At 34.0% G+C, this 17169-nt stretch overlaps 1 long non-coding RNA gene across 4 annotated transcripts in view; it reads left to right on the top strand.

Annotated features, from left to right (window-relative positions):
- Window positions 1-17169, top strand: part of LOC148953406 (uncharacterized) — a 51786-nt gene that overhangs the window by 21603 nt on the left and 13014 nt on the right. For all 4 annotated transcript variants that reach the window (XR_016141638.1, XR_016141635.1, XR_016141636.1 and 1 more), the window contains exons 2-4: window positions 954-1207; window positions 5653-5815; window positions 16986-17135. This is a non-coding gene — a long non-coding RNA (uncharacterized LOC148953406). The remainder of the gene's footprint in view (window positions 1-953; window positions 1208-5652; window positions 5816-16985; window positions 17136-17169) is intronic.

Genomic DNA, 17169 nt, shown 5'->3' with positions numbered 1-17169 from the left:
GCCACATTTCAGATCACGAAATAAACAAGTTTAAGACAACGAATTGTAAGATCTAAGTAAGAGCAGAAAAAGAATTTTTGGATATGCAAATATAAGTTGGTGTAAATTACCTGCAACATTGTCAGCTTGTCCGTTTTGTTAAGTAATCCGAATGCGCTAAATTCTTTGTCGAGTATTTTTCAAATTAAGCAGTGCAAATTAAGTTGTTAAAAATGTTGAAATAAAATCATGCCACCGTTGTCAATATCAGCAGCTACAGTACTGAGTAAATCTGTTTCACAATGACTTCTTTGGATTGATAGATGAGTTTGATTCCCGAAAGAAAAAAATTCCCAAAAAGCAGTAATTTACCCTACGCTCTGAAAAACTCTGAATAATATTTTACAGAATTTCATCCCAGAGCAATTTGAGGCCTCCGTTTTGTCTCTTACTCCCTTTTTATTTTTTTGTAAAATTACCTTGGCGGTAATGGCTTTTGTTACCTTTGAGAGCAGGTCCACGTCGCTCAAACTGCTCTTCTATGATACATCATAACGCTTCATGTCAGAACTTTACCCTGATACCTTTAAGAACGACAATTTGACTGTATATTTAAAGCTAGTAAACTAAAACATTCAACATTCAGTAAGATTTCAATTCAGTAAATAAGTAAGCAAATAATTAAGTAGCTTTTTTACTCAAATTGACAAAAAATTCCCCTCCTCTGAAAAAAAAATCCTTCGTGCGATAGTTTGAACCCTCCCTCCCACCCCCCAAAAAAAATCGACTCGTAAAAACGTAACACAAATAAATATAAACAAATTCTTGATGCATTATGAAAAAATTGTCCCCCCCCCTGAAAAAAAATCCTGGATACGCCTGGTCATATATATTTATGTAAAAATTAGGGCATGCGACTTCAACAGAGAACTGAAAATAATATGACTGTGGGAAAATTAAATATATTAATGCAGGATCAAAGCCTCACCTGGGATTAATCTCTAACTGAGGCTGAAGAGTTTGAAACCGCTGGCTTTCCGTTATCTGCTGAAACTGAGTCTTGGCAAAGTGACTGGCCGCGCCCATTTCTTCGACAGTGACAACGCAAGGATACGAGGCTAATCTGTTTGTCACAGTGACTCTGTTGGCTTTTGAGCTTAAAGTGGCACTCAGCCAATTGGTTAGTTCCTGTATTTCAGATTTTGAAAGGCTGCCTTCTCCTAAAAAGGTAAATGTTGTTTCGAACTGTTACCAATAACATCAACCAGTATAAAAAAACAAAACAAAAATTGTATTGAAAATATAAGAAACTTTTGGAAAAATTCGTAAACTTGTCTAATTCTTTTCTATTTTTTCAGAAATGAAAAGAAATGAAAGGGGGGTTGAAAATAAGAATTGAATTTTTTTTACAACTATTGCCAATTTTAACGCAAAACCCCTATGCCTTCCCAAGGCCAGAACAAACTTTGCACTTTACTGAAAAAATACAAATCATTGTGCATTGTCAGTTTAATATACATATATTTATACTGATATTTAGTAATAAAAATGTTAAAATTATTTGATTTATTAAAGTTATAAAAGTAAAAACATTTATATTTTTTTAAGTGAAGTGCAACTTTTGTTCCGGCCTTGTGAAGGCATAGGGGTTTTGCACCCAACTTATGTTAATTTCTGCTCGTTTTGAGTTTGAATCGGTTATTTATTGTAATTTCTGTTCGTTTTGGGTTTCATTTATTTGTCGATGCTAATTTGTGGTAGTTTCGAGCTTGGTAGATTATTTGATTTTACTTTTGCTCATTTTTTGTTTAATGGAGTTCTTTACTTTTCTCTGAAAAACTTATTTTGTGGAAAATTTTTTTTTAATTAATTGTAAAAAAAATCTAAGAGCCTGAAATATTTATGCAAACATTTTTGCAATCACTTTTAGCACAGTACAAAATGACAAGATGCTTATAGGAATAAATATATCTGAGTCTTCATTCAGGTCGAACAACACATATTCCTGGCTTGGGCTCCCACATGTTGGCTTTTATTTGAAAACTCGACAAGGCGTATTCTCGAGTTGTGGGATACTTACACGTTGTAATGGGACTCTTTTTTATTTAAAATCCCTCACCTGAAAACATCAAACCAATTCTAGATGCTTTTCGCTTCTCTGAAAAGATAAATGACTTCCTAGTCCGGGGGCCACTTAAGCGTAATCTCGTTTATTTCTGAGCTGAGGTGATCAGAAAAACACAGTCAGTTTGACAATAGTTTCCAACTATATTGACAAAGCTGAATCTGAATATGGGTTGTGGTAAAACTGGAGATAGTGGCAAAGCTTGACCTTGTAAAATCAAAAAAACACCCTTTTTAGGCCTATAAAACATGTACTATTCATTTTTTTCTAAGGTTGTACCACTACGATTTAATGGTGCGACAGCTCATTTTTTTTCTAGTATGGTCTTCTAATAGAATAATTTAATTTTTTCCGATATCTTGTATAGCCCAGGGGCTACAGGCTAACATTTATTAATTTTCCCCAAAAATCTTAAAATTTAAAGGTTCATTTTCAACTAGACCACGGGTCTCGGACCTTTCTATGATTTTTGTCTTTTTTCATTCTTTTCCAGAATTTACTTTTTGTATTTAGCTTCACATTACCTTAAAGTTGAAGCTTAAACTGTTCGGTGAATCGTCTAGAATTTCTTGATAAAGTATAGGCCAAAAAATATATGCAAAAATGCATTTTTCCAAAATGATGATGTGACACATCTCTTATGCTAGAATTTAACGCCAAATCCAAATATGAACTTAACGTTTTAACCAAATATCAACTTCAGTTGCTATAGGCTAATTGTTTTACTACTCCATCTTGAGATCAAATTTCGCAGGTACGTATATCGTAGGAAGAAGAAGATGAAAATTATAAAAAGAGCTTTCGTGAAAGAAACAATTTTGTGAAGTCTGTTGCTGATTAAACTTGAGGTTGGTAGTGTGAAACATTATGCATCGTACAGCTCGCGCACTGAAGTTACTTCATACTGTAATAACATGTGACCTAGCTATCTGCAAGGTCATTATCTCACTAAAAAGGAAACAGCCTAAAGCATTCAGTGACGTTGTTCCAAGAATGAGTGGATTACATCAGTGTATGAACTTCCTTAGTGTGATTGGGTACCTTATGAAAGGCTCGGGGCTTGAAGAAATCTTTAGTAAGGCTGGCATATTACTCCCTGGAACTGCAAAAAAAGCTATGACTTGAAAACCCTATTAGAGGTGTATGCAGGCTCACATCGTCGTAGTAGAGGCCTTGTACAGAGTATATTGGAATGCTCTTGAACAGTATAACATTGAATCAGACGAAGAAGCAGGTACTTTTGATGAGCTGTCAGATTTGATATCTACGTTCATGAATTGCGGAGGCTCATTGGACAACCTATACAAACACTTGAAATTTATGAAGCCCTTGATGAATCAGTTCAACAAGTCGAGTGACAAAACCATACAACGACATTGTGGATGGAGTATATGAATCTTGTGCTGATTGTTCTCCAGTTCCTGATGGCAGAGCGTGGGGGAGACTGGGAAGGTCATGTTATGGATGCAACCCTCATGTTGCCTTGTGTGACAGCCGCAGGCCATTATAAGTATGCTGCATGCCAACTCCATTATTTGAGTGACAAGAAAACCTTGCCACCTAGCTTGCGTGATATTTTTGTCAAAAGACTATTCAACTTGAAGCGGAAAAATTGCAAGATAAATTGTGTTTCCCCAGATCATGCAATGGAATCCACACTCGAACTTGAATCAAAACAAAAGGGAGGGATAAAAGGAATCACACATAGCTCAATGGCAGTTTCCAAGTGTACTACTACCAAATCATTCTGTGCTGAGGTTTCCTCTGCCCTTTGTTGACTTGCCGGAATTGAAAGTATGAGTGAATTTGACGGGGAAGGAAGCAAAAATGGAACCTTTGAGAAGCGCCAAGAAAACTTTGTCAGTAATGTGGTCTCTGTTGTCAAACACCATATTGATCCGTTTACATGTATTGAGGAATCATTGGTGAATATCATTTCAAATCTAGTCGCTGATAAGGCAGTGGCAAAGAGCCTCCTGAGTGCACGTGTTAGTGGTTTAAAAGCATTGGAAGCATATTTCAATGGAAAAACCAACCCCTTTTCCAAGGTTAAAGTAAAGACTATGGATTACGAAACCAAAACAGGTCAAACGTTCGACAGCCAAGACCGGTAGCAGCGTTCATGCTGAATTGGAAGCTGTTAAAAGGATTTTGGTTACTGTTAGAACTAGTCAGGGATCTACGCTTGAGATGCTAAGTAAGATCATGCCACACGAACTTTTGCCCTACGCCCCAGCAATATTTGAAGCAGGAGCCGGTGAAAGTATTAAACTTCGATCCGGTACAAAGTCAAGTTTTCTCGAGTTCATTCACACCTCTACAAGTTTAAAAAGTGGCCTAGCAAAGAACCAAATAACACAGTCAGGGTAACTGGTGTGGTGGTTGATTTTATGCGGTTAATCCGGTCGCAAGTGTTGTTGTCTATGTTGCCGAATGCTACAGAAATGGATGTTCCCAAGTAATTGTTGAAGCAAATGATACAGACATTGTGGTCATTCTATTACAGAACTATCGCCAAATTTTCTTTAGTATGTGTGACCTAGACTATGAACCCGGGTTCTAAGTTCATTTCCGTGACAAAGTCTTTCCGATCCATAAAATTGTCAACAGAATATCGTGGGCTGTTTTAGCTTCAATAGGGCTGCTACATTGCTTTAGTGGATGTGATACGGTCAGTTTTTTCTTCTTTTAGGGCAAAAAAATATTTGCTAAATCTGCTGTTAAATCATAGCGTATTCAAGAAATTGCTGGTCTTGCACTGAAAGTGAGGAGTGATATCCAAAACATCATTATGTAGCAGCCCAAAATCTTGCGTATGTGTACGAAATTGGCTGTATCGGTATATATAAAAAAAAACCGTCAGAATTTGATTCTCTCAATGACCTCTGAATTCAATTATTACCCAGAAAAAAGAACTTGAACAGCTTGCCCCCAACTGATGGTTCTTTCGTATATCACGTCAAGAGAGCTATACTTAAGTGGAATATTATTCTTCAGGTTGTGACTCTTAAGCCCTATGTTTTCAACCCACTTGAGCTTGGCTGGACCCATCACCACATTTTAGGAGTCAGTCCAGTGACTTCAGAACTGACCCCCTGGCCTTCATCTGTCAACAAGGCTTCAATCTTTTATTACTTTAAAACTCTGTACGGTAAAAAGTGCCCTTGTCTGGGGATAAAGCCATGCGACATTCTTTGCGCAAGTGATGGGTGATGTGGTGCAGCGACTCTTCCGTGTCCGCTTACTACCTTGCAAAGCTTCGTAGGTTCATTATAATCTGGATTGACAACTATACTTGCATGAAAATCAGAGCTTATAGCAAATTAAATAGCATAGAGTAACTAAAGTTGAAACACGATGATCAAGTCAGGTTAACTTTAGTTAATATTAGTCAAGTAATATTAGTAATATTAGTTAATATTAGTAATATCAGTAATATTAGTCAAGTAATAAGGTCAGGTAATATTAGTTGGTAAACTTTACATGCATTTTGTTTTATTACGCCTACCAATTAGTGCTCTTTTACTATTTTAAATCTTAATTTTTAGCTGGAAGAAAAATGTTCAAGATTAATCCTTTCGGACAAACAAGTCAAAAAAGTTTCAACTATACTTCTAAAGGAAATCGAAGCTGGATTGCGCCAGGAAACCAATAAAAAAGCTGACGTAAAATGTTACCCCACTTACGTTAGAGATTTACCCAATGGCAAAGGTAAGTCGAACTAATGAATGCTTTACCTGGTTCATTTTATCTTTACCGACCAGCTTTATATTTACCGGTTCTACGGAAGAAAATACCTCCCCCTATGGAATATACCCCCCGGAAACATCCCCCCGTGGAGAAAAGCCCTCCGGAAAATATCCCCCCTAAAACACATTTAAAATAACCCCCCAGAAATCACCCCACAAGAAAATCCCCCCGAAAACATCCCCCTCCCCTCGGGAAAAATAACCCTCTGAAAAATACCCTTCCCTCCGAAAATTCATTCTCTTTGAAAGGAAATTATTCCCAAAAATTTACTCCCCACTGAAAATTCCCTCAGACAATCCCCCCCTCCCGCGAAAAATGTCCGTATGCTTCCCAATAGCCTATTCTATTTGTAAGACGTGGACAAATTACAAAACTTAAAAGGCGCTTAAGCTTCTATAATGGAATTCTCTCATTGTTTTGTAGTTTGGGGGGGAGGGGGATTCCTGAAAGAGTGCAAATTAATGAATAAACATCCCATCTGTCTTCAAACCCTCAGATAAATACAGAATTAGCTCTAAGGGAGAGACGAAAAGGGGGTGGAGGTAAAAGTTTATATACAATCCCCAGGACCGCAACCTGTTTTTTTGGGGAGGGGGGGGGAGGGGGGTAAAAGAAACTATAAATTGAGAGTTCAAGAGACTAACCAGTCATGGGGTCATTTTTCAGGGAGGTGTTTTCCGAAGGAAGGGGGTATTTTCTGGGGGGGGGGGGTAAATACCGGCACCATTTCCACTGATCAAAACTTTAAACAAATCAAAAATTTAGGACACTAATTTTAAATGAAGGGTAAAATTTTACTACTAAACGAGTTCAATATAAAACTTCAGCTTTGACATAAAGAGTGAGATCTGGGGTATACAAGTTTTCTCTACAAAGGAGAGAATCCCAACGTTAAAAATGATTTTTATGACTGATCCTTTTAGGGTTTTGTGATTTTTGTGTTTAAGCTGGCACAAAGGAGTTGCAGTTAGATTTCATATATTTAGAGACAAGCTTCGAGTCGTGGTATTCAAGTCGTGGTATAGTCGTGGTCTCTTTTTTTCGATTTCAAGGCCGGTATATAAGAGTAACAAAAAATAGAAAAATACGACAAAAACGACAGTACACACAGTATTTCTGGAGAAAGCACCGAAAATGAAACAAATATCGATAAATAAACTCTTAATCTAGTTTAAAACTGAAAAAAATAGATTATCCTGCTTCCAATTTTCTAGAGAACGGATGGTCTGGACGAGCTATTAGTGATGAAGAACCTGTGAGAGTGCCAGAAAGTGGGGAGAAGATATGAACTTATCATTGGGGACTATGTTTCGCTTTTTTAAATGGGGTGGGTATCTGGAGGATGTCTCTTTTAATTTTATTCTACCTTTCTTGTTCAAAGTCCATGGCAAAATCAACCACTTATAAAAAATAATAAAAAATAGTATCCATTTGCTAGAAAAGTCGCAAGGAATTAATTGATTTTAAAAAGTAAGTTTTTTGTTCAAAACAAATAAAGGGTGACGACGTATTTCCATTACGGGTATCAAAATATACCATAAATTATACCGTGTTTCGGTAGAAAGGATACCGCAAAAACACCGTTTTTTTATCGACCGGCACCGCTTTTTGGTATCGGTCAAATGGCAACACTGCTGTCTAGTACTTTGGTTATTATGGTAAGTTCCATTTTTTTTCTTGAAATCATGAGAAATAAAACCCAGTTTCAAGTAAAGGGTGTTTTCAGCGAAGTGCGAATGACGTTTTGTCCTTCAATGTGTCTAAGGTAGTAGTATCGTAGTAATAGATATCACGAATACATGAATACACAGTATATTTTTACGACTACAAGCCGGAGGCATGAATATACAGTGTGGTTTCACGTGCACACTGCAAAAAAGCGTGCAAACCTATAAAGTGGCCAAACACGTTTTGAGAGTATGGTTGTTTGTTTTTTTTTTTTTTTTTTAATCGAAAACTAGAGACAGTCAAATTGCGTATTTAGGAATGATTTTGTAGGAAAAGCTGTCTGTCACCAATGCATTATCCACTGTTCCATTTCTTTGAAGTATGTGCTATCAAGAGTGGTTTCTGATTTTTTTTTTACAAGTGCCTTTAGCCAAGAATAGTTTGATATGAATGTGTCGGTACATAGCATTTGCGACTTGGATCCTATGAAGGTGGAGAAAAAAAAAGGGTTTAGTATTTGCGAATTGGACTATACGAACGATATTAAAGTGTACTGTATAATACACAAGTGGTGTTTGAACAGTTTTGTCAATTTAAAATAGAGTTTAACGTTATACTATACTAAAACGTTGATACTAAGAGAGATGTAGATGGTAAAAAAAGAATTTTAATAACGGATAGCTTTACTTTTTCGATGTGTTCTGTATAATACACAAGTGGTGGGGTGATGGAAACGGGGTCTCTTAGACTACTAATAGTGCTGTACTGTGGGCCGAGTTGTTAGCGAAAAACCCGTGTGGATGACTTGAAATAAAAATTTTTAACAAGAAATCTCTGAATAAATATTTGTCGGGGGATGGGACGATGGCAGAAGGATGTCTTAGAGTACTTATAGTGTGAAAGTGGGGGGCGAGTTTCTAGCGAAAAACCCGTGTGGATGACTTGAAATAAAATTTTTTAACATGAAATCTCTGAAAAATATTTTTGAGGAGATGGGTTGATGGCAGAAGGATCTCTTAGAGTAGTTAGAGTGTGATAGCGGGGGGGGGCGAGTTTCTAATGAAAAACCCCTGTGGATGCCTTGAAATAAAAATTTTTTAACAAGAAAACTCTGAAAAAATATTTTTTGGGGGGATGGGTTGATGGTAGAAGGATCTCTTAGAGTAGTTATAATGTGATAGTGGGGGGAGGGCGAGTTGCTAGCGAAAAACCCGTGTGGATGACTTGAAATAAAAATTTTTTTAAGAAAAAATCTCTGAAAAAATATTTTTTTTTTGGGGGGGGGGTGGGTTGATGGCAGAAGGATCTCTTAGAGTAGTTATAGTGTGAGAGTCGGGGCGAGTTGCTAGCGAAAAACCCGTATGGATGACTTGAAATAAAATTTTTAACAAGAAATCTGAAAAATATTTTTGGGGGGATGGGTTGATGGCGGAAGGATCTCTTAGAGTAGTTATAGTGTGATAGTGGGGGGGGGGGGTGATTTGCTAGCGAAAAACCCGTGTAGGTGACTTGAAATAATAAAAATTAACAAGAAATCTCTGAAAATATATTTTTTGGGGTATGGGTTGATGGCAGAAGGATCTCTTAGAGTAGTTATAGTGTGATCGTGGGGGGGCGAATTGCTAGCCTATAATCTGATCTAATAAGAGTTTTTGACCATAAACTCCAGTTTTTTGTAAGAAAATTATAGAAAATACAGTTCGTTGGCTCATAGGTGAAACTTAAGTCCATTTATGGATCGAAAAATAAACTATTTCTCGAAAATCTGAGCTAATAAAGGGTTTTGACCGTAAACTCTAGTTTTTTTAAAGAAAATTATGGTAAATACAATTTTCTGGTTCAAATGTGAAACTTAAGTCTATTTTTGGATCGAAAAATAAAAATATTTCCGTAAAATCTGAGCTAATAAGGGTTTTTGTCCGTAAACTTTAGTTTTTTGTAAGAAAATTATGGAAAATACAATTCTCTGGTTCAAATGTGAAACTTAGGTCCATTTTGGATCGAAAAATAAAACTATTTCCGTAAAATATAAGCTAAAAAGGGTTTTTGACCGTAAACACTAGTTTTTTGTAAGAACATTATGGAAAATACAATTCGTTGGCTCATAGGTGAAACTTAAGTCCAGTTAAGGAACGAAAAATAAAGTATTTATATAAAATCTGAGCTAATAAGGGTTTTTGACCGTAAACTCTACTTTTTTGTAAGAAAGATATGGAAAATACAATTTTCTGGTTGAAATGTGAAACTTATGTCCAGTTATGGATCGAAAAATAAACTATTTCTGTAAAATCTGAGCTAATAAGGGTTTTTGACCGTAAACTCTATTTTTTTGTAAGAAAACTATGGAAAATACCATTCTCTGGTTCAAATGGTAAACTTAAGTCTATTTTTGGATCGAAAAATAAAACTATTTCCGTAAAATCTTAGCTAATACTATTAGCTAAGATACATGCGCACACGAGGTTACGTGCGCGCACGTAACCTCGTCTAAATTAACCTTAAAAAAAGAAATAAAGCTATGTCGACTTAGCATATTTTATTCAACATATCCGATAAAGAAAGCTGAAAAAGCATTTATTCACTCTGATATTTAGAGTTTGACAATTATAATTGTTGTAACTGATAAAAGATGTTGATAAAAAAATCAATCTGATACTTAGATTTTGTCAATTTTATCCGATATTTTATCCTATGTATCCGAGAAAAGGATGCTGATATAGAATTTAGTCACTCTGATACTTAGATTTTGTCAATTTTATCCGACACATCCGATAAAGGATATTGTTAAAGTATTTATTCATTCTGACATTTAGATTTTGTCAATTTTATTTGATGCATCTGACAAAGGATGTTGATAAAAAAAAGATTATTTACTCTGAAAATTAGATTCTGCCAATTTTATCCGATGTATCTGACAAAAGATGTTGATAAATAAAATTTATTCACTCTAACGCTTAGATTTTGTTAACTTTATCCTATGTATCCGAGAAATGGATGTTGATATAGAATTTAATCACTCTTATACTTAGATTTTATGAAATTGCTGTATTGTCTGTCTAGGAAGAGACTTCAATCGATAATGAATGTTAATTAAGAATTTGTTCAATTTTTTTTCATAATTTCCTGAATTAAATTTCTATATTGTGTTCCCAAGAGGTGAATTCAAGAAAAAGTTTGTTACTTACTTACTTACTTACTGACTTACTTACAATTTTTCATAATGAAATAATGGCATGTCCAACAACGGATGTTGATAAAGAATTTATTCATTCTGATACCTAGATTTTGTCAATGCTATCCCATGTACCTGAGAGATGGATGTTGATATAGAATCTAATCAATCTGATACTTCGATTTTGTCAATTTTATCCGATATTTTATCCTATGTATCCAAGAAAATGATGCTGATATAGAGCTTAGTCACTCTGATACTTATATTTTGTCAATTTTATCCGACATATTCGATAATGGATGTTGTTAAAGCATTTATTCATTCTGAAATTTATATTTTGTCAATTTTATTTGATGTATCTGACAAAGGATGTTGATAAAAAAAATATTCACTCTGACACTTTGATTCTGTCAATTTTATTCGATGTATCTGACAAAAGATGTTGATAAATAAAATTTATTCACTCTAACGCTTAGATTTTGTCAACTTTTTCCTATGTATCCGAGAAATGGATGTTGACATAGAATTTAATCACTCTTATACTTAGATTTTGTGAAACTGCTTTATGGTCTGTCTAGGAAGCGACTTCAATCGATAATGAATGTTAATATAGAATTTGTTCAGTTTTTTTTCATAAATTCCTGAATAAAATTTCTGTGTTGTGCATCCAAGAGGTGAATTCAAGAAAGAGTTTTTTACTTACTTACTTACTTATTTACAATTTTTTTCATAATGACATATCCAACAATGGATGTTGATAAAGAATTTATTCATTCTGATACCTAGATTTTTTTCAATGTTATCCAATGTGTCTGACAATTGATGTAGGCAAATTCCTTTTCATTCATCTCCAATGTTTTAATAGACATTCTAAACGTTTGATATGCTAGTTTACTCTAAAAATAATGAACACATAACAATGTAATATTTTTAAGGAAATAATGCTATGTAGAATATTAATACAAAAATATATTATGATACATTATTAATATCAATGATTAACTTTGTACATTTTGAATTTGTTCCATAAAATAGTTCACCATGTTCTCTCTTGATATTGTAGCTATTGTCTTCAATTAGTTCGTAATCAGTAGAATAATCATTATTCCATTTTGAGTCATACACAATTTTTACTGGTGTGTCATCAACAGGGTCAATATGCTTTTCGTCTTTGGTATTATTTGGTTCATTGACTGTTTGATCAATGGCAGTAACGTTTTTTGGTGCTTTGTTTTTCATCGATTCATCTTTATATTCCATAGTGATATTTTCGGACAATGCCCTTTTTATTTTTCTTGCAATTTCACTGTCTATTATCACATTATTTTTACACAGGTAACAGTTTCGACACGTAGACAAGATATGGTTTACGATATTAGTAGAAGAGTAGGCCTTTCTTTTATTGACCTTCCGTTGAATGCTAATACCCGAAAGCTGACGATTGGATGTATCAGTAGGTAATGTGCTACCTACAACAGTAGAAAGGAGTTGTCCTCTATCATCAACGATTATTTTTATGTTGGCATTCTCTTTGAGTGCAATCATCTCTGGAGACCTCAATCTCGCATAACCACCAACATAAGAGTTCAATTTTTTTGGTATTCCAAATAAATTTAATTCCTTACTGTCATGACAATGCATGCATACATTTCCAATAGTGCTACTACTTGTACCTGTTTCATAGTTTAAATACTTCTCCTTGTCGGCATTCAATGCTACAATAACCTTGTTATGTGAACACACTTTATTAAAAAACTCCATCTTCACTTTTTTTTAAAGATATGACTTATGTGTTTATTGTTCCACTGCGTAAAAAGTACTGATTTAATACATACAATAGACTAGGTAGTGTCGATAACCGGACAAAGAATACCAGTGGGAAAGCTACGTCGTGTCTCTGACCAATCATAGAGTACAATTGTGAGAGCCGTAAGCATATTTTGTCATTTTAAGATACGTACAAAAAAATAAAGTTGAATAATTTCGAAGTTTTCAAAAAAATAGCTTTTTCTTAGGAAAAAAATATTGAATTAGAACCATCAGTCCTCATCATTATGAGTATCCGAAACTGGACTTAAGCTTCACATTTGAACTAGAGAATTGTATTTTCCATAATTTTCTTACAAGAAACTAGAGTTTACGGTCAAAAACCTTTATTAGCTCAGATTTTACGGAAATAGTTTTATTTTTCGATTCGAAAATAGACTTAAATTTCACATTTGAACAAGAGAATTGTATTTTCCATAATTTTCTTACAAAAAACTAGAGTTTACGGTCAAAAACCCTTATTAGCTCAGATTTTACAGAAATAGTTTATTTTTCGATCCATAACTGGACTTAAGTTTCACCTATGAGCCAACGAATTGTATTTTCCATAATTTTCTTACAAAAACTAGAGTTTACGGTCAAAACCCCATTTTAGCTTAGATTTTACGGGAATACTTTTATTTTTTGATCCAAAATGGACCTAAGATCCACATTTGAACCTGAGAATTGTATTTTCCATAATTTTCTTACAAAAAAACTAGAGTTTACGGTCAAAAACCCTTATTAGCTCAGATTTTACGGAAAAAGTTTTATTTTTCGACCCAAAAATAGACTTAAGTTCCACACTTGAATCGGAGAATTGTATTTTCCATAATTTTCTTATGAAAAAACTAGAGTTTACGGTCAAAAACCCTTATTAGCACAGATTTTACAGAAATATTTTATTTTTTGATCCAACAATAGACTTAAGTTACACAATTGATCCATATAATTGTATTTTTCATAATTTATTTACAAAAAAACTAAAGTTTACGGCTAAAAACCCTTATTAGCTCTGATTTTACAGAAACGGTTTATTTTTCGATTAAAAAACCAACTTAAGTTTCACATATGAACCAACGAATTGTATTTTTCATAATTTTCTTACAAAAAAACTATAGTTTACTGTCAAAAACCCTTATTACCTTAGATTTTACGGAAATATTCTTATGTTTCGATTCAAAATGGACCTAAGTTTCAAATTTGAACCAGAGAATTGTATATTCCATAATTTTCTTACAAAGAAATAGAGTTTACGGTAAAAACCATTATTAGCTTAGATTTTACGGAAATAGTTTTATTTTTCGATCCAAAATAGACCTAAGTTTCACATTTGAACCAGAGAATTGTATTTTCCATAATTTTCTTACAAAAAACTAGAGTTTACGGTCAGAAATCCTTATTAGCTCAGATTTTATAGAAATAGTTTATTTTTCGATACATAACTGGACTTAAGTTTCACCTATGAGCCAACGAATTGAATTTTCCATAATTTTCTTACAAAAAACTAGAGTTTACGGTCAAAAACCCCTATTAGCTCAGATTTTAGGCTAGCAATTCGCCCCCCCACTATCACACTCTAACTACGCTAAGACATCCTTCTGCCATCAACCCATCTCTACAAAAATATTTGTAGATACCATCCCTACAAAAATGCTATCTCACAAGTTGAAACACGATGATCAAGTCAACACTACTGTTGGACTCGGCGTCAAAATTTGGTATAAAAATATGTCTTGCAATACCATTTAAAAAAATGTTAGGCCTACAAATAAGTAGTTAGCATATAACAAACCAAGTTAGGAATTGGCTGAAAATTAAAGTTGATATTTGGATTCTACGCTAAATTCTAGAATAGAATATTGTGTCATATCACTATTTTGCAAAGATTTATTTTCGCATACGTTTTTGGCTTATACGTTAAAGAAAAACGGTGCAGCTTCACCAACTAGTTGGAGATTGGAAATGTTAGGGTGTACAAAGCTCAATATCCAAGGTAATTTCTGGTAAAACATGAAAAATTTTACAAATATTTAAGTTATGAGATATGTGCTTTACCTTGAAATAAACTTTTGAATTCTGAGATTTTCAGGGAAAATTATTATATATTAGCCTATAGCTCCCGGACTATACAACGTATCGTAGAAAAACAAACAAATTATAAGAAACGACCATATTAGTAATAATGTGAGATACCACGCAACTAAATTGGAATGGTGCAACCTTAAAAAAAACACACAGGCAGTACACATTTTATAGACGTAAAAAGGGAGTTTTTTTGATTTTAGAAGGTCAAGCTGTCACCTCCAGCTTTGCCACCACCCCCACCGGTAAAGCAACCACAAGTGACAGCACTGCTATGAATTAAAATGTTTTGTATAGTACGGCCAATGTAGGTCATGACGAGGATGACCACGCTGTCTGATACCGAATGACCTTTGTCTGCCTGTGTGAATGATTCCTTTTAACGTTTTAGTATCTTTAATATGATAATTGTCATTAAAATCTAGTCGTGATCATAGTAACACTCTTTTGCTAGCGATTTGGTTTTCTATTTTTCCATCTCTTTTTTCAGACAATGCAACATCTCAAGGTCATTATACATTATTTCTCCCATAAAAGCTGCAAGAGTTACTTTTGGCATAAAAAAATGGGCTTAAGGTAACCACAAACCCAGTAAGTGCACATGAAGCTAGATGCAATCTTTTCAAGCCTAGTTATCATGTCCCCAAGTACCTCCAACATTTGATTTCAATCAGTCATTTTAACTAGGGGTTTGTCCCAGTGATGGAGTCAAGTTTCGGTAAAGAAGGGTTAAGGAATAAACTTTTAAAAAATTATGTCTTGGGCGCTTATGTAGACAAGGGTGTCACTACCTTCTTTGCTTTGGGGCGAAGGAAGGAATAAAGATATGCTGACAAATCAATTCCGAACAATGCTGTGGATTTTTGAAAGCAAGTAAATAATATGCTCTCTTGAAAAGTTGGAAATTGTAGAAAAGCATCACTACAAATTTTATTACTCTTTACATTAATTTTTTGAAATATATTTTAAGGAAGTAAGGTGTGTAAAAACAGCTTTTGTAGCGCAAAGCGTTAAAATTAAAAATTAAAATTAAAAATGGGGGAAAATGAGCACCTGCTTCGAGAATGTCGTTTTGTATATTTGTTGAGTAAAAACTTTTCAATCTAGCATTTTCGTCTTTTGGAGTGCGTTAAACTGTCTACTTTCTTAATGGAATATGGCGGAAGAATGAAATTGTAGACTGGATGCCATTAAAATCAATAGTGATAATGATTTTCTTTCCATATTTAGTTGTAATGCATTTGATTGCCTTACAGGCAATTTTAAGCACTTCGAAAGTGACGGGGGCTTATGTCTTGACGGAGGGTTTATGTAGGCTTGTGTCACCTTATGTTGATTCTTTGCGGCCGAGGTTTTGCCGAAATCGTCATTGCTTTAAAGTTTATCTGTTTTTTCTATTTTTTGAATATTTTCTTTCAATGACTTCTTTTAAAGAAAAAACTATTCCTTAGTAGTTTTGTTTATACTTTAGTTTTTGACAAAGAAAAGGGCTTCAAAAGCAGGGCTTCAAAAGGGCTTCAAGTTCTGTTTTGGTCGTCGTTTAAACGACGCTTAAAGTAGCTCGAGGCTGAGTTCTATTAATTCAATTATCAGCCCTGTAAATATCCTTCATACGTTCTAGCATGTCTGTCTCATAAAAAAGTTTTCAAATCCTTTTTTTCTTACCACCAAAAATTCTATTTTATGCAAATAGAATTTTATTAGAATTTTACTTAAAAATACGTATATTAGGGGGGCAAGCCCCCTAATATATGAATTAAAAATATATGAATATAGAAGTTTGTCACGTAAGTTAGTTCGTAAGCTACGTATATTTATTACTAATAAAAACGTTCGTAAATAAAATTAAGCAACTTTCGAGAAAGCCATTTAACCAAACAAAAGTAAAATTAATATGCAATTTTTTTTTTAATATTCATGTACGGTGAGCCAAAATCAAAACCTGCATTAATTCAAAAACGCTCAAAAATTAAATAAAAAAACAAGTTTTTTTAACTGAAAGTAACAAGCGACGTTACAACTTAAAACAAACAGAAATTATTCCTCCGTATATGAAAAAGGCTGTCCCCTCCTCAACGCCTTGCTGTTTACGGGGACAGCCCCTTTCATATACGGAATAATTTCTGTTCGTTTTAAGTTGTAACGTCACTCCTTACTTTCAGTTAAAAAAACTTGTTTTTTTTATTTAATATATCAAAATATGGAACGACATCAAAATATGTAACATATCAAACATTTTGGTCCCCTAAACTTCTGTTTGCTTCAAATAAAATTTTCACTCTCAGTTTCGAATGTCGAAGAAAAATATAGGATTATATTAGTTGGTAAACTTTACATGCATTTTGTTTTATTACGCCTTCCAAATAGTGCTCTTTTACTATTTTAAATCTTAATTTTTAGCAGGAAGAAAATGTTCAAGATTAATCCTTTCGGACAAACAAGTAAAAAAAGTTTCAAACTGCTAAAGGAAATCGAAGCTGGATTGCGCCAGGAAACCAAAAAGCTGACGTAAAATGTTACCCCACTTACGTTAGAGATTTAATGGCAAAGGTAAGTCCAACTAATGAATGCTTTACCTGGTTCA

Source organism: Artemia sp. Qi Xiang Cuo, chromosome 4 (assembly GCF_049724085.1).
Source record: "Artemia sp. Qi Xiang Cuo chromosome 4, ASM4972408v1, whole genome shotgun sequence".
NCBI lineage: Eukaryota > Metazoa > Arthropoda > Branchiopoda > Anostraca > Artemiidae > Artemia > Artemia sp. Qi Xiang Cuo.
Note: the sequence above shows the minus strand (reverse complement) of the source record. Positions and strands in the feature narration are given on the sequence as shown.